General features: G+C 36.3%; 1 non-coding gene across 1 annotated transcript; it reads right to left on the bottom strand.

The window, feature by feature from the left end:
- Window positions 1–22,318: 22,318 nt before the first annotated feature.
- LOC122897594 lies at window positions 22,319–22,426 on the bottom strand. The gene has a single exon (XR_006382564.1). It is a non-coding gene; the product is annotated as a U6 spliceosomal RNA (small nuclear RNA).
- Between the last annotated feature and the right edge of the window lie 2,396 nt (window positions 22,427–24,822).

The raw sequence follows: 24,822 nt of genomic DNA, 5'->3' as shown, positions 1-24,822 counted from the left end.
CAAGGCCCCTATTATCTTGATGTGTATATTAATGGAACAGAGAGATAGAAAGAAGTAGCTAGACGATAATAGTGTAATGTGGTGATAAGTGCCAGAAACAAAAAGTAGGATAAAGGGATCTAGAAGGCTGGAGGGAGTGTCTGAGGAAGTGACATATGTGGAAACTCAAATAATAAGTAAGGTGAATTGAGGTCTGGGGTAAGAACAAGTGTAATGAATGCCCTGAAGTGGGGAGTAGTCTAACATGTCTAGAGCAGCTTGGAAGTCCACTCAAGCTGCAGAAAAGTGAGGGAGGGGAGCAATGGTAGAGGATGTGGTCAGGAAGATGGATAGAGACCAAATAGGTGGGGACTTGTAAGACATGGTATATAGATATGGGCTTCATTCTAAGTGTACCACTGAAGAGTTCTAATCAGGACCACGATTTAATTAATTTTAATACAGCTTCTGTGAAAATACAAAACTGTAGGGGACAGTGGGACTGTGGAGAGCAGTCAGGAGGCCATGGCAGGCATCCCAGGCTGGAGATGTTGTTTGCACAAGAACAGTAGCAATGTCAGTGAAGAGAAGTGGAAATTCAGAATGTATTTTAAGGAGGAAATAGGCCTTGCTGATGGATTGAATGTAGTTTGAAGGGAAGCAAGAGGTCGAGGATGATCCATCTGCTTTTTTCAGTCTGTGTGAAACAACAAGAACAACATTAATTCGGGCACCTGGGTGGCTCAGTGGGTTAAAGCCTCTGCCTTCAGCTCAGGTCATGATCCCAGGGTCCTGGGATTGAGCCCCACATCGGGCTCTCCACTCCACGGGAAGTCTGCTTTCTCCTCTCTCTGCCTGATTGTGATCTCTGTCTGTCAGATAAATAAATAAAAAATCTTAAAAAAAAAAAAAAGAACAACATTAATTACCTGCAAAATAGCCTAAATTCAGACTACAATTATTAGAGATTTGAAAAGTTAAGTAACTTACAATCATCATACTGTTTACATTTCAGATCAGGTTTTTATTTCAAACAGGATTTCAGTAAGATTTCCACTGATCTCGCTTCTTTCAATTCAATATTCTTCTTGCTTAAGAAGGAACCTCTGGGCAATTAAATCTACTAACATTAATTTTTCAGTAGTCCATCTGGTATCTCTTCTTTTCTGGCTAAAGTAATTTTTAAAACATTTGCTAAAGTGAGCAATTTTAGTAATCTTTAATGTATTTCACTTCTTGTTTTTCTATAGCTGGATGCCTGCCTAATCAAAATTTCACAAATTGGCTTGTTAAAAATTAACGAGATTTTGAGTTATCATGACTTTCACATCTTGGTCTTCAAAACTCTGCTCAGGTGTAGAAAAAATGCATTATTTCTAATCATTTAGAATGGTGAAATTCCTAAAGGAAGGGAAAAAATAAGGCATGTGATTGTCTTCAGCTCTGATCGCAGGACTAAATTTGTGTTTCACCTATACTGAAGAGGTTATATAATACTGTCTGTGTGATAGCCAAATGAAAGCCGGTGGCACCAGGAATGCCTTACTCTTTGCAGACACTTGGTGCTGGACTTATTTTTTTTTAAGATTTTATTTATTTATTTGATAGAGATCACAAGTAGGCAGAGAGGCAGGCAGAGAGAGAGAAGAGAAAGCAGGCTCCCCGCAGAGAAGAGAACCCAATGTGGGGATCCATCCCAGGACCCTGGGAATATGACCTGAGCCGAAGGCAGAGGATTTAACCCACTGAGCCACCCAGGCGCCCCCTCCCCCACCTTTTTAAAAGATTTTATTTATTTATTTGACAGACAGAGATCACAGGTAGGCAGAGAGGCAGGCAGAGAGAAAGAGAGGAGAAAGCAGGGTTGCTTGACTTTTTTAATCATACAGCTCAGCTGGACTAATAAGAGAGAACCTGAAAAGCATTTTGGCTTAAGCATGAAGACCTTTAAAACAATCTCAGCAATCATTTCAATGCGTATACCCAAGCTTCCAGTATTAATGCAATCACATTTTGCAGCTATGGCCAACAGTCTATGCATATTGAATGAGTTTTTACTGCTCATCTCAAGTCAGCCAGGGAATTAAGTATCAGGTTCCTGTTATTCAAACATGGAATTCACTTCAGCTATTTCTGAAACCCTTACTCTCTGCAGGTGAGAGTGCTGGATTTGATTTTTTTAGGAAGTAAAATAGATTTTTCTAAGTGGCCCAACCCTATAGCAACAAAAAAAGCTGCTGTAGCTTCACATGGTTCTCAGTACCTCTTTCAGCTTGTGAGAACTCCATTTCACAACCAGAAGAAAGTTATTTACTTCAGACCCCAACTGTTTGGTCTGGAGTTTGGCCAGTTCGGCCCTCATCAGCAGTTTCTTAAGTTTACTGACCTCATTGTAAGCCTCGGGCCTTGTAGGTGTTTGTTTTACCTGCCTTATTTCATAATTTTGACCAAGATCTGAAAAAAACGTATATTTATTAGGTAAGAGTAAGGCTTATAAACTGAATGAATTTGTCCTAAAAGGTGCCTCAATAATTCCTTTCTTTTTTTTTTTTTAAAGATTTTATTTATTTATTTGACAGAGAGAGAGATCACAAGTAGGCAGAGAGGCAGGCAGAGAGAGAGGAGGAAGCAGGCTCCCTGCCGAGCAGAGAGCCCGATGCGGGACTCGATCCCAGGACCCTGAGATCATGACCTGAGCCGAAGGCAGCGGCTTAACCCACTGAGCCACCCAGGCGCCCCAATAATTCCTTTCTTGATGATGATAAATATAGTTCTACGGATCTGCATCACTCAGAGACTGCATAAGAGCAGATGGGGATAAAAGGAATGAGCAAAGGGAAAGATGAAGAAAAAGGAGGAGAAAGAATTGTGGCAAACACAAAGGGGCAGGGATGAGGTGGGGAGAAACTGTCGTGTACTGCAAGTATGTAAACATGTGTGACATAGATCAGTGTTGAGGAAAATCAGCACTAAACAGTAAGTTATTATTTCCTCACCAATATATTTCTTGATATTCTGTATACCTGATATACATATACTTGATTACCATTGTTAATGATTTATTAAAAGCACCTTACAGATAGGTATCCTTATGCATATATTGTCAATTCATTTATGAATTACAGTGGGTGACTCATCCCTTTGGGTCCATCTGTGCCATTATTACCTTCAAGAAAGGAAATGAATTATCTATGAAGTGTATTTGTACATTTGTCATTTAATGACTTTAAACTGTGCTAAAATATCATTTTCTTATGTTCTCACCTTACATAAAATTTTAAATAAAAATTTAAACTTCTATATTAGAGGAGAAAAGTTCTCTTGATTTAAAAAATAATTCAGATTTTAAAAATGAGATAGGAAATGAGATTCCTCAACACTTGAAGTGTGATTTCTCATAATTAAACACATATTCTGGGCGCCTGGGTGGCTCAGTGGGTTAAGCCGCTGCCTTCGGCTCAGGTCATGATCTTAGGGTCCTGGGATCGAGTCCTGCATTGGGCTCTCTGCTCAGCGGGGAGCCTGCTTCCCTCTCTCTCTCTCTCTCTGCCTGCCTCTCCATCTACTTGTGATTTCTCCCTGTCAAATAAATAAATAAATAATCTTTTAAAAAAAACACATATTCTTCAAAGTCATTTTCTTCCGTTTTCTTTTCTCTGGGCTCTTTCTAATGAGTACTGTTCAGCTTGACACTTTAACTGTCGCTTTGCAATGGGTGATTTAAATTTCGTCTCCAGGCCCTGAACTCCAGACATAAAGCTAGAACTGCAGTCTCCCTCCTACCTAAAATCAATGTTGTGAATTTCTGCAGTATTGTTCTATAAGACAATCAGACAGCATCACTTTTCTGTTTAGAAAACTAAACTTTATACCAAGTCATTATTGTGAAAGATTATTAAATCTAAACTCCCCATTTTATTAGGGTTTTTCAAATTTTGTTCTCAGACTATATTTTAAAATTTATTTTTATCTCTATTTTTCACATATGCTGTATTCCATGCAGTCTTGTCTTGCCATTTGTCATAGACATCTTGGAATTTCTCTTTCTATGCCTGATGGCCTTTACTCCCTAGGGCAGCCATTGAGATGGATCATTGAGATCTCTTTTAAGGGAAGCTGCCACAGGGAGCTGACTTAACTGAAAACCTGCAGGAGCCAACGCTGTAAATGCCCAGGCCACACTTCCCTGGGCTACTCCCAGCCAGTGACTGAGCATGGTGGTTATGAGTACTGACTGTTTCCTGCCCTATGCGGTATTTGTCAATCCGGCAGCTTTGGTTCAGGAGCCCCCATCCTGCCTGAGCCTTTCTTAGAACGGTACCGTCATCTGAAGCTGTTATTATTTAATCTTCCTTCTTTCTAACCTTTTAGAAGGGACAGGACTGCAACATGGTCTGAGGCTCTCCCTGTCTCCTCTTGCATCTTTACTCTTTATTCTTCATTAGTATTTCCCGCAATAAATCTCTGGCATGAGTAGGCCCATATTGGAGTCTGCATCTCAAAATACCTTCTCATCCTTTAAGATCCAATTCAAATGCAGTTCATCAATACTTTTCTTGTTAACTGAGTGTAACTTTCTTCCTCTCCTGTCTCATATTCTTTAATTTCTCTTTTCATATTTCGTACCTTTTTAAAATTTATAAATAAGATGTTTAATAGTAAGGTAAAATAAATCATTGTTTGCAATCACCTAAAGGCAGCTGTCCCTATTAAAGGAAGCGGGTAAACACATAGGCCAAGGTTGAAAAAGAGGATTGGTGAACAAAAATAGCTTGAAAAAATTGGAGTGAGGGTTTTGAAGGGGCGGGGGGTGGGAGGTCGGTGTACCGGGTGATGGGTATTATAGAGGGCACAGATTGCATGGAGCACTGGGTGTGGTGCAAAAATAATGAATACTGTTATGCTGAAAATAAAAAATAAATTTAAAAAAATAAAAAAATGATAAAATAAAAATAAAAAACAGTTGGCATCTTAAAAAAAATTGGGGTAGGTGTAAAACCAACTTGAATATTATAACCATTCATTTACATTTACATTCTCCTGTATGATATATAATGGTATGATTATTTAAAAATATTTTAATTTGTCTTCAAGGAAAAATTGACATTGCTGGGATCAATAACAAATCAATCCTGTGGATTCTTATTCTCTTCACACACGGCGTTCTCTACTTTAAGATGGACACTACAGGACTGTATATTTTTAGACCCCCAGATTCACATAAAGGTCTTTTCCCTTTATTTCTTTATTTTTTTCCTCCCCTTTTCCTTCCTTTCTATTTCCCACTACATCCCTTTCCCTCTATCTTTGTCTCCTTTTCCTTCCCCTATGCTTACCTTTCACTTTTATCCTTTGGAGATAAAATGCAAAGTAGCATGCACAGAGCTCAAAAAGAAGCATGAATATGTACTATAAGAGCACTGTGAACAAGAATATTATCTGGACAAGGGACTTGAGATAAACTGGGAGCTATTTTAAAGAAAAAGTATAAAGGTGTAGGAAATTTTTAGGCAAAATTAACGTGTATAGTGATAGAGATGATAAAAAGAACATGTAATTTGTTGGTGCTGGTAAAGACCTTAGTATGTATTTGGATTTTAAGTTGCAGAGAATAAGAGATCTTTTTTTTTTTTTTTAATATTTGTTTATTTGAGGGGCGCCTGGGTGCCTCAGTCAGTTAATCTTCTGCCTTTGGCTTGGGTCATGATTCAGGGTCCTGGGATCAAGTCCCACGCCGGGCTCTCTGCACAGCAGGGAGCCTGCTTCCCATTCTCTCTGCCTGCCTCTCCGCCTACTTGTGATCTCTCTCTCTATCAAATAAATAAATAAAATCTTTAAAAAAAAAGATTTATTTATTTGAGGGGCACCTGGGTGGCTCAGTGGATTAAAGTGGGTTAAAGCCTCTGCCTTTGGCTCAGGTCATGATCCCAGGGTCCCGGGATCAAGGCCTGCATTAGGCTATCTGCTCAGCGGGGGGAGCTTCCTTTCTGCTCTCTCTGCCTGCCTATCTACCTGCTTGTGATCTGTCTGTCAAATAAATAAATAAAGTCTTAAAAAAAAAAGATTTATTTATTTGAGATAGTGAGAGAGCACACACATGGGCACAAGCGAAGGGAGGGGCAGAGGGACAGGGTGAGATCTCAAACAGACTCCCTGCTGAGTGCGGAGCAGGACTTAAGACTGGAACCCAGGAACCTGAGATCATGACCTGAGCTGAAATTAAGAGTCAGACACTTTATGAACTGAGCCAGGTGCCCCAGAAGATAGATCTTCTATGTTATAATAATGCATTAGAATATATTTCCTAAGGTCAGTAGTGAACTGATGAAGAATTTTTGTTTTTTTGTTTTGCTGGGTTTTTTTTTTTTTTGCATTTTGTTTTATTTTGTTTATGTTGGAATTTATATAATCAGATTTGGATTTAGGTCAGATAACTCTGATGCTGGGTTAAGGGTAGACTGGAGGAAGGGGGCTATATAATGTCTGGTATAATATACCTAGGGTGCCAGTTTATATGTTAATGGGTTAGATACTGAATATGTACATGAATGGTTAGATATATAGCCAATTCATTAAGGAAGTTATTGACACCCACTGAAATGCTTAGCTCCTAAAGAGGAGAACTCTACCATTCAAATATTCCCAAATTATTGCAAAATGTTTCCTTGGGTATTATGTAGGGTTGGTAATTAGTTTATAAATTCAAGACAATTACTAAGCCATATGAAAGATTGGCATTCTTCATAGTTTATCAGTGGTTAAATGAATGTGGTAATCATGGTGTTTTAATTAAGTGAGAACATTTTCATGGCTCAATGTCAGTAAGGGAGCCTGTTAACCCACATGAGAGGATCTGTTCATAATCAGGTCAGCCATGACCTTCAAGGAACTATTCACAGAGAAATTTGGAGGACTTCTTTATGTTAACCATTGAAATCTGAGGCTAAAGGTAGCAGCATTTAGTAAGAAATCCTCAAAGAAGCCTCCAATCGTACCATCCTAGCACAGTTTCCTGGGCCACTCATGTGATCAAAACTATTACGCATTTCAGAACACCTAGAGCTCCAGATAAGTATGTGATATCAGGCCTGGGTGCCAAAGCCTGTCCATGAATATGGCTGCTACTTTATGGTGCCACACTGGAAGCCATGCAGTAAGTTTATGTCAGCCCTTACTAAGTGGTTGTTTAGCAAACATATTTTTATTTGAGCTGCATGTAACTATGAAATACCTGTTATTACTCCCATTTTTATAGGCATTGAAATTATACCCCAAAAAGGTTAAGTTACCAGCTAGTTATTGCAGAGCTAGGAAGAGGTGGAATAGGCAATTATTTCACAATGTAACATTTACTGAATAATGATTATATAAAAATAAAATACTCTGCTTTATTACTCTCTCCATATATATATGTGTGTGTGTGTACACACACACACACACACACACACACACACATATATGAATGAAACAGTTCTGATCAGCTGCAAGGGCCTTTCTTCTGCGGCATTCTAATAGTGTGATAAAAGTGTAAATGTCAAACTCAGGAGTGAAAGATAAGCACCTCTTGGCAGATAGGCTAAAACATGTAAGTGTCCCTTGTATTTCAAGATCTAAAATACTAATTTAATAAAATCTATAAGAATCCTTCTTACACTCCTGCTTTGTCTATCATTCCCCCGTTCATACTAAAACACACAGATATGTTCCGGTAAGGACATAATTTAGCACTTGTAATTTTTAAAAATGGTAACCTTATAAGAAAACCCTGTAGCTTATTCTAATACATAGCAATACTTCAAGAAAAACATATGGAAATTTATTGAACTACTTTAACATACCCTACCTTCTGCGAAGTAAAGAAAAATGTACTTTGGTTTTAAAATGAGGATGATGTACTAATGCTTTATAGATGACAAGAAGGTAAGTAGTTCTTTAAAAATTTTTTGAAGCTTAGAAAAGTGGCTATCATTTAGAAACAAAAGAATCTTACAAAGATAACTTGAATATTTACAAAATGAAATTGAAAACTTTGTTTTCCAAGATTATCATTTTAACTGAACTCCTAGTTCTGGACAAGCTTAGCAATTGGAAATTTGGAATATAGCAATCAGTAACATGACTAATTGATGGTAAGTAAATAGTTTTATTAATATCATAGTTTACATCCTTCTAAAATGTACTGAGAAGTCTTACTTGCTGTTTGCTTTCATTTCCCACTGATAGCAGGCGCAGTAAGATTCATCCAGTGATTTGTTCAGTTTGTATTTAATTAGGGCCTGTCATTTGCCTGACATTGTTGTGGGTTGGCACTATGTATAAAGCCTTTGTTGCTTGCTTACATTTTAGCAAAAAGAGACAGAAAAAAATTTTATATCAGTATGGTGCGTGGAGCTAAGAGCAAGGGGTAAGAAGAGAAGAGTGCCAGGAGAAGACAGTAAGGAGAAGAGGGAGTATCCATGTTATATGGATAGACAAAGGTGAACTCCTCTCCCAAGGCAAAATTTGAAAAGAGGCCTGAAGCAGGTGAAGAAAAAGCCATGCATCTATCGGGGGGAAATGTTCAGGCAGAAAGAACAATAAGGGCAAGTTTAATGAGTTTAAGAAACAAGGAAGTGTGGCTCGAACACAGTGAATAAGGGAGTGGTGGTAGGCATGAAGAGAAAGTAGTGAGGCCAGATCACTTAGATCCTCATAGCACATTATAGAAGCTTTGTCTTTTACTTGGTTAGATGGGAAACCAGAAGGGGGCTTTGAGCAAAGGTTGATAGTTTATATTATTTTGAACGGCTTTGTGGCTCTGTACTGTTTGGAGAATAAATTATAGGGGAGCAGAGAGACCAGGAATAAGCCATTTACGGTAGCCCTTATTGTAGTTAATGTCCTAGGCTAGAGACAGTCAAGGTGGTAAAAAATTGTTGGATTCTAGAGATATTCTTAAGAGCAAGGCCAGTGAGATTTGCCATTAGGGATGTATAATTGAAGGAAAAGAATCAGGATGGCTCTAATTATTTTGGCCTGAGAAAGTAGGAATGGAGTTACTGTTTACTGACATGGAAAATACCATGTTGAAAGTAGAAATGTCAGTGTTCATTGCTGAGCATTTTAAATTTAAGTCACATATATCCAAAAGGAGATGTTAACTAGGCAATGTGATGCATGAGCCTGAAGTTCAGAGGAAGTCTAGATTAGAAATAGGAATTTGGAAGTAATCAGCAAAAATGGTATTTAAAAGCAGGATATCGAATGAAATCATAAAAGGAGTAAATGTTAATATATACTTCCTTGTCTAGTTATCAGAAATTTAGTTTATTTTTTATTAATTTATTTAGTTTATTATTTTATATAAAGTGATACTCTAGATATTTATTCAAAGTTCTGAATGCTTAATAATTGCTTTTAATAATATATTCAGTAAAACCTTTTTTTAATATTTGAGCAATTTACTTCTACATAGCTAAGCTTAATGAATGAATTTTAAGTTTTTTCTGTTACTATATGATATCTCTGCATTTTACATTTTCCCATAATGCTTAGTAAAATACTTGACATGAGTTTCAAAAAGGTATTTAATTAATAAATGTATTGGATATCAAAGACCTAAATAAGAACTCAGAGGATTTATTATGATACATCTACAATTTGATGCTCTTGTTAAAATACAAATTTAAAAATACAGTCATTTGTACTGTAAAGGTTTCATATTTCTTATATCCCTACATGAAGTATAAGACTATAAAAACGAGATTTAAGTTCTGTCATAGAATTACAGCTGCTACTGCTGTTGTGGTGTTGAGCTGATGCTGCTAGCACGGTTGTAGTAATTTATTGAAAATTTAGTATGTGTTACTTGACATACATCATTTCTAGTATTTTAATAATCTTGTAAGAAAGTTGCATTGTGCCCATTTTACCATTTTTAAGTTGAAGACAAAGAATAAAAGAAAATAAATTATATGTGAAGGATTATAGAGTAACAAACTGGGGAGTCTGGATTCAAACCCAGATCTCTTTGACTTAGGAGAACAGAATTTTATTGTTATTCTGCCATCACCCCAATCTAAGTAGTCTACTTATAGAACGCACATTAGTATATGTATGAGACTGAGATATAATAGAAAATACCTTCATTTTGAGGAAGTGCAAGAGAGGAAAAGAAAGAAAAGAAACTCAACCTTTACACAACATGTAGAACATTGTCTTTATTCTTGACAGCATGAAAAAAGGAGCAGAGTGGTCAATTTTCCTTTTGTTCCCTAAAATTTCATAGACATGTTTCAGATGTATAACAGCCAGGTTTAGAAGGTCATGTTGAGTCTTTGCTTTTATGGCTTACATTCCAGATACTGATTTAACATTTGCTGTGCACCTAGTATGTACTACCTTTAATGCTGGAAGCTGAAATCACAAAGATAAATAAGTCATGGTCTTAATTTGCAAGGAGATTCCAGTTTTTTTGAGAGACACAAATGAGTTAACCAAAATTATAATACACTGTGGTAAGTGCTCATGTAGGAGGCCTCCACAGTTACTTTATTGCATAACAGAGGGAACTGACATACTTCCTTGAGAATGTGATGCCTGTGCTGAATTTTGAAGGATGAAAAGTGCTAGCCGGTCTAGGAAATCCTCCAGATGGCATAAGCAAATATCTGTTTAAGGAACTATTAGCATCTTACTTGGACTGGACTAGGCATCTGAAGGTAGGAGTAGGGTGATAGGGAGGAAGTGAGCTGATGAGTATTCAGGAAGGGGACTAGACCTCGTTCAAGTCTGTATAATTTATACTAAGGCATTTGGACTTCAGCCTTGAGGAATATCTAGCTTGGGAGTGACATGATAAGATTCATAGTGTAGAAAGCCACCTGGCTGCAGTGTATGGAATTTACCAAAGAAGGGACAAGGCCATTCACCAATAGGAAGACGCAGAACTTGTAGTTATCTAAGTGAGCAAAGATGATGATATGCAGCAAAGGAGACGGAAACACATAAAGCTTAGAAAGTTCGGATCAAAGTCATTGACTAGATGGGTATGAGAGAAAAGATAAGCCCTAATTTGCAAGTTTGGGGAGCCACTTGGAACAAGCGTAGTTGGATAGTGATGAGATGTTTTTTATGTGTTGTTATTGAAGAACACATGAGTTTGATCATATAGGGTCAATAGCAATTGTATTCATAAGTCTGACACTCAGAAGCACTATCTGGGCTAGTATTACAAACCTAGAAGTCACAGGTATTTAGATGTCAGTGAAACCGTGACCATAGATGAGATCATTTCCTGAGTATGATCTAAGATTGCTTTAGAGGAGCAAAAGAAGACCAATGAAAGGTAGGAAAGGGAAAGAATGGTAGTAAAAGGGAAGGAAAGAAAAGGAAAGGGAGGAGGAAGAGGGGGTTGGGAGATCCCAACACTGAAGTGTCTGTGAGACTCCCAAGAAGGGCTTTTAGAAGGATATAGTTAAAAATTAAACAGAAAATTCCGGAAGTGATGCCACCAACTTTGGCTTTCTTTTTCAATATCCCTTTGGCTATTCGAGGTCTTTTCTGGTTCCATATAAATTTTAAAATTATTTGTTCCATTTCTTTGAAAAAGATGGATGGTACTTTGATAGGAATTGCATTAAATGTGTATATTGCTTTAGGTAGCATAGACATTTTCACAATATTTATTCTTCCAATCCAGGAGAATGGAATATTTTTCCATTTCTTTGTGTCTTCCTCAATTTCTTTCATGAGTACTTTATAGTTTTCTGAGTATAGATTCTTAGCCTCTTTGGTTAGGTTTATTCCTAGGTATCTTATGGTTTGGGGTGCAATTGTAAATGGGATTGACTCCTTAATTTCTCTTTCTTCTGTCTTGTTGTTGGTGTAGAGAAATGCAACTGATTTCTGGGCATTGATCTTATATCCTGACACTTTACTGAATTCCTGTACAAGTTCTAGCAGTTTTGGAGTGGAGTCTTTTGGGTTTTCCACATAGAGTATCATATCATCTGCGAAGAGTGATAATTTGACTTCTTCTTTGCCGATTTGGATGCCTTTAATTTCCTTTTGTTGTCTGATTGCTGAGGCTAGGACTTCTAGTACTATGTTGAATAACAGTGGTGATAATGGACATCCCCTGCCGTGTTCCTGACCTTAGCGGAAAACCTTTCAGTTTTTCTCCATTGAGAATGATATTTGCGGTGGGTTTTTCATAGATGGCTTTGATGATATTGAGGTATGTGCCCTCTATCCCTACACTTTGAAGAGTTTTGATCAGGAAGGGTGTACTTTGTCAAATGCTTTTTCAGCATCTATTGAGCGTATCATATGGTTCTTGTTCTTTCTTTTATTGATGTGTTGTATCACATTGACTGATTTGCGGATGTTGAACCAACCTTGCAGCCCTGGAATAAATCCCACTTGGTCGTGGTGAATAATCCTTTTAATGTACTGTTGAATCCTATTGGCTAGTATTTTGGTGAGAATTTTCGCATCTGTGTTCATCAAGGATATTGGTCTATAGCTCTCTTTTTTGATGGGATCCTTGTCTGGTTTTGGGATCAAGGTGATGCTGGCCTCATAAAATGAGTTTGAAAGTTTTCCTTCCATTTCTATTTTTTGGAACAGCATGGAGGTTCCTCAAAATGTTGAAAATAGAACTGCCCTATGACCCAGCAATTGCATTACTGGGTATTTACCCTAAAGATACAAACGTAGTGATCCAAAGGGGCATGTGCACCCGAATGTTTATAGCAGCAATGTCCACAATAGCCAAACTATGGAAAGAACCTAGATGTCCATCAACAGATGAATGGATAAAGAAGATGTGGTATATATATACAATGGAATACTATGCAGCCATCAAAAGAAACGAAATCTTGCCATTTGCGACAACATGGATGAAACTAGAGCGTATCATGCTTAGCGAAATAAGTCAAGCGGAGAAAGACAACTATCATATGATCTCCCTGATATGAGGAAGTGGTGATGCAACATGGGGGCTTAAGTGGGTAGGAGAAGAATCCATGAAACAAGATGGGATAGGGAGGGAGACAAACCATAAGTGACTCTTAATCTCACAAAACAAACTGTGGGTTGCTGGGGGGAGGAGGCATTGGGAGAAGGAGGGTAGGGTTATGGACATTGGGGAGGGTATGTGCTTTTGGGTAAATTGGAAAGGGAGGTGAACCATGAGAGACTATGGACTCTGAAAAACAGTCTGAGGGGTTTGAAGTGGCGGGGCGGGGGGTGGGAGGTTGGGGTAACAGGTGGTGGGTATTATAGAGGGCACGGCTTGCATGGAGCACTGGGTGTGGTGAAAAAATAATGAATACTGTTTTTCTGAAAATAAATTGGAAAAAAAATTAAAAATTAAAAAACAAAACAAAACAAAAAAATTAAACAGAAAAATGAGAAAGAGTGGTGTCAATGAATCTAGAGAGAAAACAGAAAAATTCAGAACAAGGTTAGAGATAGATCAAAGATTTATCAGTTCCTCAATGTCAGGCTACATGATCTGATCCTCAAGAGCTAATAAGATGTGAAATTAACTCTCTAATAAATTATAAGTGCAGTATAACTTAAATAAATTTAAATAAAATGCAAAAAAAAAAATCCTGGGGAGGATAGTAAGTAAAGGATCGCCAATAATGAAGAAAGTTTTGGCTGAATTCAGTAGGCCTTTGAAACAATTTGCAAACCATGAATTTAAGGGTTCAAACTATTGTGTATTTAATAGACTATTGAGGCTACCAGCTCATGTCTGGCAGTTTCCACTTTTTTTTTTAAATTTTTTTCAGTGTTCCAAAATTCATTGTTTATGCACCACACCCAGTGTTCCATGCAATGCATGGCCTCCTTAATACCCACCACCAGGCTCACCCACCCCCCTCCCCCCCAAAACCCTCAGTTTGTTTCTCAGGATTCACAGTCTCTCATGGTTCCTCTCCCCATTCCGATTTCCCCCAACTCACTTCTCTCCATCTCCCAATATCCTTCATGTTATTCCTCATGATCCACAAGTAAGTGAAACCATATGATAATTGACTCTCTGCTTGACTTATTTCACTCAGCATAATCTCTTCCAGTCCCGTCCATGTTGATACAAAAGTCGGGTATTCATCCTTTTTGATGGAGGCATAATACTCTATTGTATATATGGACCACATTTTTATCCATTCGTCCATTGAAGGGCATCTTGGTTCATTCCACAGTTTGTCAACGTGGCCATTGCTGCTATGAACATTGGGTACAGATGGCCCTTCTTTTAATTCCAGCTGTATCTTTGGGGTAAATACCCAGTAGTGCAATTGCAGGATCATAGGGTAGCTCTATTTTTAAATTTCTTAAGCAATCTCCACACTGTTTTCCAAAGTGGCTGTACCAACTTGCATTCCCACCAACAGTGCAAGAGGGTTCTGCTTTATCCACATCCTCTCCAACACTTGTTTATTGTCTTGTTGATTTTGGCCATTCTGACTGGGGTAAGCTGGTATCTCAGTGTGGTTTTGATTTGAATTTCCCAGATGGCTGTGATATTTTCATGTGTCTGTGAGCCATTTGTATGTCTTCTTTGGAGAAGTGTCTGTTCATGTCTTCTGCCCATTTTTTACCTGATTATCTGTTTTGTGTGTGTTTTGAGTTTGAGGAGTTTCTGTTGCCATTGGAGACATATCCTTTTTTTTTTTTTTAAGATTTTTTTAAAAAAATTATTTATTTGACAGAAATCATGAGTAGACAGAGAGCTAGGCAGAGAGAGGGGGGAAGCAGGCTCCCCGCTGAGCAAAGAGCCCAATGAGGGCCTCAATTCCAGGACCCTGAGATCATGACCTGAGCCAAAGGGGGAGGCCTACTAAGCCACACTGGTGCCCCTGGAGACATGTCTTGAAAGAAGTTGCTGTGGTCAATGTTGAAGAGGTTACTGCCTATGTTCTTCTCTAGGATTTTGATAGATTTCCTGCCTCACGTTGAGGTCTTTTACCCATTTCAAGTTTATCTTGGTGTATGGTGTAGGAGAATGGTCGAGTTTCACTATTCTATACATAGCTGTCCAATTTTCCCAGGACCATTTATTAAAGAGATTGTCTTTTTTCCACTGTATATTTTTTCTTGCTTTGTTGAAGATTATTTGACTATAGGGTTTAAGGTCCATATCTGGACTCTCTGCTTTGTTCCACTGGTACTAAGTGGAACATTTTTCCCTCCACTAAGTGGACATTTCTCATTGCACTTAGGTTTGCAAAATTTTAAACTTTTGTGTTTTCACTTAGAAATTCCTAAGTTTAGATGACATTCTTATGTCAGAAATGGGCTGACAGATGAACCTACAGTTAAGCAGACTCAAGGTTTTAATGATACCTTAACTTCTCTGGTTTGATCTCATGTTTTCAAAGGCCTTTACAAATGCTTTCTCTTTCTCATGCTAGGATGACCAACTGTCTCAAGCTAACCAAAATTTAGCACTGCAAGTCTGGTATCTTAGACAACTACTCAGTACCAAGCAGACCAGGAAAGTCAGTCACCCCTTGCAGAGTGCTGGTAGGGTATAGCAGGCCCAAAAGTTACAAATCTGAACTGACCATTCAGTTGAGTGAGCTGAAAATTAATACTAAAGTAAGAATCCTTTATAAAGAAAACCAAGTTAAAAATCAAATGAATGAAAAAAACAATTTCAAAATGAAATCGTGAGAATCAATCATGGAATCAAGCTACTGCTAATTATGCCAAGTATTTGTGCAAGAAAAAGAAAAGTAGAGTTGTATTTTTTGTCTATTTGTTTTTGGGTTTGGGTTTTTTTTTTTTCAGATGGACAAATAACGAAGTACAGACAAGGTCCACTATGGTGTTTAGACTGATCTTTCATTTACCATACACACTATGAATTTGTTATTCGATTTCAGCTTTGGGTATAACTTAAATGGTCGTTTTAATTCTTACGTACAACGGCTCTTTAATCTTTATATTTCCCTTTGCATTTGTCAAGTGCTTCATATTATGTTATTATTTTTTCCTGTTTTCTACTTAGATTCTAAGTGGATATCAAAAAACAGTGGTAGGACCCTCCTCAGGTAACCAGGAACATGGTCCCAGGAGCTGATAATGATGACATGGCAAGATAATTAAAGATAATTAAAACAGCTCTCTTTCCGGGGCGCCTGGGTGGCTCAGTGGTTTAAGCTGCTGCCTTCGGCTCAGGTCATGATCTCAGGGTCCTGGGATCGAGTCCCGCGTCGGGCTCTCTGCTCAGCAGGGAGCCTACTTCTCTCTCTCTCTCTCTCTTTCTCTCTCTGCCAGCCTCTCTGCTTACCTGTCATCTCTCTCTGTCAAATAAATAAATAAAATATTAAAAAAAAAACAGCTCTCTTTCCTATGAGACTGTAGATACTACAGTAGAAACTGCAGTATTTCCATTATCACAGGGAACAAATAACTTCTCAAGGCCTGATTATAAATCTCAAACTAACATTATAGGCAACTAAATGCTTTTTAGTAATTTTATTCAGAATTGTCAATAAGTAGAAAATATCTTCTCAGTCATTGCATATCAGTAATTACATCTGATTCCTTTGAAACATGTGGAGAATAATAATTCCATGGTTATTTAGCTCACTTGAATGAGAGGCTTTCTCTCTTAAATATTAGACCTCCCAATAAATGTTACAAAGTACATACACATTTTTCATTCCTTGTAGCAAAATAGAAAGTCAGTTTTAGATTTTGGGTTTTGTTTTGTTTTTTTAAATACCCTTTCTCAGTTTTCATCCCTGGAATGAGTCTGAGATTCATTGTCTACTAACTTTGAGAGCCTAAATAATATGCTTACAAATAGCTTTTCTTTAGAAGCTTGACATACTGCCCAAACTTAATTTATCTCCCTTACATATAAATTTCTAGAATCAGCATCCAAACTTTAGTTTCCTGTTAAAATAACTAATTAGACAAAATGCATACCCAAGCTATAGGACAAAAACTGTTACAGGTCATATTACATTTTATTTTAAGCTCTCCCAAATAAACTAAAATGTCATTATGTTCTGGTTTTTTTAAACATCTTTTTTATTTATTTGAGAGAGAGTGAGCTGGAGTAGGGGAAGGGGCCCAGGGAGAGGGAGAAGCAGACTCCCCAATTGAGCAGGGATCCCAACGCTGGGCTCGATCCCAGAACCCTGAGATCATGACCTGAACCAAAGGCAGTAAAATATCATCATTTTCATTTCCATCTTCCCTGTGTTAAGTCTGAGCTATTTTAATTTCTTCTAGTTAGGTTTTAATTTATATTTTTGCTCTATAATCTTTATTCTTCATGTACATCTTTGCTCATGTTGGGTTGCAGAGAAGTAGCTAAATAATGAAAAGCTTATATTTGGAACAGCGGTTTTGAAGATAATTTCCATGTACTAATTTACTTACCATTTTCTGAACACATATTTTTGATATAGAATGCACTGGTAAATAAAGTTAGCAAAATCTTTATTCTTATTTTGCTTACATTCTTATGCATTCAGGAGTAGAGTGGTAAAGAATAAAATGCAGTTAAATGAATAGTACAATTTGCTAATAAGTGATCTCAAGAAAATAAATTTGAATCTGTGGTAAAGAGAGATGAGAATCTCTATAGATTGGTTGATTAGGAAGGCTGAGACCTAAAATGCTTGAAGGAACTAACCCTGCATTAAATGGTAAGGTTAGAGGATTCCAGATAGAGGGGAGCCCAAGTAAGCAACTGCTTAGCTTAGAACAATGTTTATGTGTTTTAGAAGTAGAAAAAGAGAGACAGACCAGGATAGCTAGAGCATATTAAATGAGGATGAGAGGATAAGAGATGAGCAAGAATGGAAGTTGAAGAAGAGGAAAAATATTCAGGAATTGAACTTTTTTGGCATTTAAAGGTTATATTAAGGATCTGGGACTTCTTCCCAGAAGCAGTACAGTCATTGGTAAAAGGCATGAGAACGATCTAAGGAAAAGAGTGACGAGAAGTAATTCTGATTTTATTTTATTGATCACTCCCAGTAGCAGCTTGGAGAGTGGACAATACCAAAGAAAAAGGGACAGCAAGAATACAGTTAGGAATATACTTCAGTACACCAGACAAAAATAACTGTGGGTAGAACTGGGATGCTTTTAGGGAAAACAGAAAACCAGTCAGCCTTCTGTTTTTAAACACTAAACCTATAGAATTTGCTGATGAAATGGGTGTGGGTGATGATTTTTTTTAAAAAGAAGCAATCAAGGATTATTCTTTTCTGCCTGAGCAACTGGGTGAAGAGTTGGCTTATCAACAGAGATAGGAAAAGTGGATAGGGAAGAGAGAATCAGGATTTCTGCCTTGGGCCATTTCATTGTGGGCTTTCTAGGAGATACATGAGTAGAAGTGTCAAGTAAGCAGTTGGCTATATGATTTCTCACTTCAGTGAAGTCTGGGTTGTTATTATAAAAAGAAGAGCTGAGAGAAGAAAATGTTTCAAGTTGGAAGGAGTGAACAACTTAGAATTCTGCTGAAAAGAGAAGTATGGTCACAGGGAAATAAGCACTTTGGAAACTGATTATTTTAACAAGAGCATTTTCAGCAGGTGGTGAGGATGGATTCCATACTAGAGTGGATTGAGGCAAGAACAGTGTTTGGGAAAGAGGAGATCATGACCACTGAGATTTTAATTTCTGCTTCCTGATACTGAGTGCCTTTTCAAGTACTTGCTGATAATTGATATATTTTCCTTTATGAAGGGTCTATTCAGATTTCTTGCTCATTTTGAGAGGTTGTAGGTAGAAGTTTTTCCTGAGATACAGGTTTTGCAAATATTTTTTCTAGTTTATGACTTCCCTTTTTATGTCATTTAGGGTATTGTTTGAAAAGCAAAATATTCTAATTTTGATAAAGTCTAGTTTATCAAATTTTTCCTTTTATTATTAATGCTTTTTGTTAGAAATGTCTAAGAAATCCTTGCCTGCCTTTAGTTTATGAAAATATTCTTCTGTTTTCTTCTAGGATTTTTATGATCCTAAATTTACTATATATGTATACATATATTTATCTATCTATATATATGGATATATACATACATATGTGTGTGTGTATATATATATATACATATACCTATATATACATATGTATATATACAGACCAATACAGATAAGCATATTCCAGTCATCTCTACTAACTGTGTCTATTTTTTGATCTGTCAGCTTATTTATCTGCTTTTTTATAGTATGTAAGTTCATCTCTGTTATTTATGTTTATACCACCTATGTTTTATGGCATTAAAATTGCTTTATTTTAAAACCTTTTATGTATAATATGAAAAACATTTTTATATGTTTGATTTCATTCATTCATGATAGTCTTTTAATTGGTGAGTTTAACATTTTTATATGTATTTTATATGTATTTTTAGTAGTATGATATTGGAACTTTTTAATATGATCTTACATTTTGTATATATTCTTATTCTTTTTTTCCCCTTTTCGGATTTCTTTGGATAAGGTTATTTTCTCTTGGTTTAATGTTTATATTTGTGGTATTTTTTCCTTTATGTTGGCTGTCTTTAACATGCTCATATTTATTTACTCACTGTTATTTCTTAAGAATTATTGATATCTGTATCATATCCCTAGTAAGAAATATACTTTACTCACTTCCATGTATTTTTGGTCTCCAAAGACTCACATGTATTAAAATTATCATTTATCTCTATATAAATAGAATATATTTTCTCTTCATTTCTTTTATTTGGTCTTAGTTTTGTTTATTTGGTCATTCACTTATTTGGTATGGTAGCATAATAAAGCACACCAAGACGGTACCTTTACTACTCAAAATTTCTTAATGGTATCTCCAGGGTCTGTTTCTCTTCGTGTGAAAACATCCTCCAAAATGGTTTTCATATACTCTAAATATTTTTATGATACTTGAACATTTGAGTAAAAATACAGATAAATATAAAATTCTAAATTCAGATTCCTTTTTTTACTTTCAAAAATCACTTTATTATCATTTTTATTAAAACACAGTACACATATAGAAAGTGAAAAATCATAAAAGGTGACTTATCACAAAATAAATTCACCCATGTTACTATCGATGAGATTAAGAAGTAGAACTCTATTAATATCCAAAAAGCACCCTGATGTGCCTTCTCTAACGTACTACTCCCTCTCTTTCCTGAAATGTTTTCATTATCCCTTTTCTATTATCATAGATCAGACTTGTGCATTTTTCTTAATAATTAGAATCATACTGTGTGTATTCTCTTATATGGATGCTTTTTTTCCCCTCAATGTGATGTTTGAGAGATTTACCATTTATATTGTGACTTACATTTATTGCTTTATAATATTTCATTATGTGAATATACTTATTTTACTGTTGAGTATATCCAGTTTTTGCCTGGTGTAAGGAGTGCTGCTAGGAACATTCAGGCACATATCTCTTGGTATGCATGTACATTTGCTAGTAAAATGACTAAGTCTTAGACTAGGCCAGTGTTGAATTTCAGTAGATAACACGGAAGAACTCACTTCTCTGCTGTTTTCCCTCCTGAATTTTAGCCTTTCTAGTCCTTGTTACTGCAGCAGCTTTCCTTATCTTTAAAAGGATTAGTTTTGCATTTTTTCTGGGCTTTTTAGTTGTTTAGAAGGAATGATAGTCTGCTAAAAGGTAGTCCAGAATACCTTCTATATGAAGCATAACTATATTCATTCTCTTTTTTAAAAATTGCCCTCATGGGGCGCCCTTGGCTCAGTTAATTAAGCATCTGTCTTTGGCTCAGGTGGTGATCCTGGCTGGGGTCCTGCGATCAAGCCCCACATTGGGCTGCAGGAAGCCTGCTTCTCCCCTCCAGCTCCCCCTGCTTGTGTTCCCTCTTGCTGACTCTCTGTTTCAGGTAAACAAAATCTAAATGAATAAATAAATGCCCTCACATAATTAAAATATGTGACTAATTTGCTTGTAAAGATATCCTTGAACTTGCTTACATGCTATTATTTTTTATATTCCCATATTTGTCATTTTCTAACCGTTTCATTTTCCTTTCTGTACAACCAGTGGAGTAATTTTAAACTTTTCCATAGTTAAGATGGCCTTCTAAGTCTATCCTGATTTTTAGTTATAGGTTTAAGGATTTGGAGAATGGCATGATTTTTTTTACCAAATTATTAAAAGCAGCCACATTCTTTGCCATAACCAACTGAAGAATTTGTAAATAGTCAACTTGGATATGATTAATTCATATCCATTTACAAAATCATAAATTACACAGCATGTTGTTGGTAGATTATAATTTCTCTTTCAAATATTCCTCTACTGGGATTGCTACTGGGCTTTTTTCTCTTGCTCGTCACTTACTGATGCTTTCAGGGACATGAGGGAGCAAGTAAGAGAGCTGAAGGACAGATGAGTTTTATATCCCAAACAGGAATTTCAAAGAGAAGATAAGAGAAGAAGACAAAAACGTTTAGTCATCCACCTTTCAGAATAATCAAATTCAACTTTCAAAAAGGAGGTTTGAGAGAATGTAACCTCCATTCTTTTATTAGCAACATTTCCTTTTCATGCTGTGACTGGGATAAGTTAAACATGGCAAGTAAATAGTTCTCTCTTTTTATATATCATTCACTTGATTAAAAAAGAGATGAAGATTTGTCTCACATTTTGCATCACTTTCCCAATTTGAAGACAATTCTGTATTAACATTTCATATAGCTCATTCATTATCCTCACTGATGATCTTCTTTATCGTGCCAGATAACACTAGTTACTAACCAAATATTTCTTCTGCTTCCTCCTTAGAATTAGAATTTTTTGTTTTTTAATATGTGCATGCATTTAAAACCTACATTTCAGGGCACCTGGGTGGCTCAGTGGGTTAAAGCCTCTGCCTTTGACTCGGGTCATGATCCTGGGGTCCTGGGATTGAGCCCCGTGTCGGGCTCTCTGCTCAGTGGGGAACCTGCTTCCTTCCTCTCTCTGCCTGCCTCTCTGCCTGGTTGTGATCTCTGTCTGTCAAATAAATAAATAAAATCTTAAAAAAAAACCACCAAAACCCTACATTTCCCATCTCTCTTTACAAATAGAGGTAGCCAATGAGACAGAAGCAAATACGGAATTGTAAACAGGTATTTACAGAAAAGTTCTTTAAATGTAGCTGACTAAGGTTGGAAGAGACTCCTTTGGCTTTATACTTTACTTCTTCATGCCTCAAAGAAACTGTCACCATCATTCCTTAAAGCTATTTTGGGAGAAATAAAGCAAATGAAAGAAAAGTTGGGTAATCATATCATGGTGTACATATTCTGAAGCTGCTAACAATAATAACATGCAATCTGATTCCCAAAACTTTCTTTCACAGCTCTCTACCTTATTATAAGCTACTGTCTCTGCACATTTGCGTGTCATCCTTGCGCAGGGGCCATGCTAATCTTCTCTGTATCGTTCCAATTTTAGTATATGTGCTGCCGAAGCGAGCACTGTCTCTGCACATTTGCATAAACAACTCACAAGGTGAAATTGAGGTTTTGGAACATAAAAATGTAAAATGTAATTTATTATTCTTAAAAGATAGCTATAATTTTGTGATTTAATATGAAATGCTAAAATGTAGTAGTCCATTTATAATATGAAAACAATGGGTTTCAAAAAAAAAAAAACAACCCAAAACAATGGGTTTCATTGTCTTACTCATGAATATTAATATTGGTTTCAGGTTTTTGTTATTTAGTTATTCATAAGAATTTTTAAAATTTATTAGAGAGGGAGCACAGAAACAGGGAGAGGGGCAAAAGGAGAGGAAGAGAATCTCAAGCAGACTGCCCGCTGAGCTCAGAACCTGATGTGAGGCTCCATCTCACCACCCTAATATCATGACCCGGGCAGAAATTGAGAGTTTGTCTCTTAACTGACTAAGTCACCTGGGCGCCCCGGGTTTCAGGGTTTTAAAATTTGTATTTGATTTGCCTGCATTCCAGAGAATACTTGCTTTACAAAGATAACATGACCACTTGCCTACAAAAGCATAGGAAGCACCTTCTCTCTCTAGTTCACAGTGTTATCAACATTTTGGCCCCTGCTTATTTTTTAGCTACTTAGTATCACTGTTTCCCAAGGTGTATCTCCTGATACATAATAGTTCACGTATTACAAAGAAAATGGAACTATTAATATTTAAACTCAAGCAGCATTCAGTATTCATGAAAATATTTTCCATTTGGCTTTAAAATTTGTCAACTTATTTTTTTCAAAGAATTAGAATAATTTTATACTCCTTCACAGTAAAATTATGAACTATATAAATGTTTTATAACTCTTACTAATCAGAGTAGTGAAACCTCATTAATTTATATCCTTAATTGATAATTGAAACTAATATGGATAAGATAGATATTGCAGTTTACATTTACTAAACCTGTGTAATAAGAACTGACTTCAAAAACTAGACCTGATTTCAGGGTGTAGGTAAAGGTATAAAGAACAAGTTTTTATATCAGTGTATTAAAAAAGAGTATACATCTTTAATTTCCAGAAAGAGTCCAAAGAGGCCAAATTTTCTAATATAACAGGCAAAAGGAAAATTTAGAAATACAGTCATATTTTTAAGCATGTGTATAATGATTTTTTCACAAGACCCTTTTCTAAGTTTTCACCTCGGTTAGTTCAGATTAGTGAGAGCATCTGTATACTTACTTCACTTCAAATGTTAAACAAAATACACTACTTAAATATTATCATTTCAGCTTAATATGAAAGTGGAGAAAGTCTAAAGGATTGTAAGAGCTAAGTAGAAGCATAGCAACATAACATATGGTATATTTTAATTCTTAGGATGCAGCATATATGCTGAAATATAAAATTAATTTTTTGCCATCTATGTTAGAAAATTAGAAAAACAGAAAAATATAAATGCCTGAGCCTTTCTAAAGATCTCTCTATAAATAGCTTAAATTTAAAACACTGACCAAACCAGTGAGTGGCAAAAATGTGAGGCAACATGATCTCTCAAGCAATTGTGAAATAGTACAATCACTTGGAAAATGATTTGATAGTTTTTTTTTACAAAGTTATATGTGTACTTATCTCAGCCATTGTGCTTCTAGAGAAGTGAAAGAGTATGTCTCTGTAAGGTTTTATACATTATTATATATAAGATCTTTATTTTTAGTAATTAAAATCTAAAAACAACCCAGATGCCATCATCTGAATGGAGAAACAAATTGTGATATATGCATACAATAGGAAAATACCTAAGAATAAAGAAGAATTAATAGTTAAATGTTCCACAGCATATATGAATCTCAGAGTAATTATGTTGCATGAAAGGAGGCAGATAGGGCCCCCAGGTGGCTCAGTTGGCTAAGCAACTGCCTTCGGCTCAGGTCATGATCCCAGAGTCCCAGAAGCGAGTTCCACATCGGGCTCCCAGCTCTGTGGGGATTCTGCTTCTCCCTCTGACCTTCTTCCCTCTCATCTCTCTCTCACTGTCTCTCTCTCAAACAAATAAATAAAATCTTAAAAAAAAAAAGGCAGACAAATAACAACACATACTGTATGCTTCCATTTACATAAAATTCCAGAAAATGCAAATTAATCTTTAGCAACAAAAAGCTTCTTAGTGGATGGCTAGAGATGGAAGAGGATGATATTAAAAAGAAGAGGGAGGACAGGATTAAAAAAAGATACACAGGAACATTTGAGGATAAACAATCTGTTCATCATCTTAAATTTAGTAATGGTTTCCCTTTACTATACATATATCAAAATGATTAGTTATACAGGATAAATGTGAGCAGTCTGTTGTATATTTCAATTTATACCTCAGTAATCTACTAAGAGTGAATTCAGGTGAATCAGAGACCAAAATGAAAGAAAGC

The sequence above is a fragment of the Neovison vison genome, chromosome 1 (genome assembly GCF_020171115.1).
Source record: "Neovison vison isolate M4711 chromosome 1, ASM_NN_V1, whole genome shotgun sequence".
Lineage (NCBI taxonomy): Eukaryota > Metazoa > Chordata > Mammalia > Carnivora > Mustelidae > Neogale > Neogale vison.
Note: the sequence above shows the minus strand (reverse complement) of the source record. Positions and strands in the feature narration are given on the sequence as shown.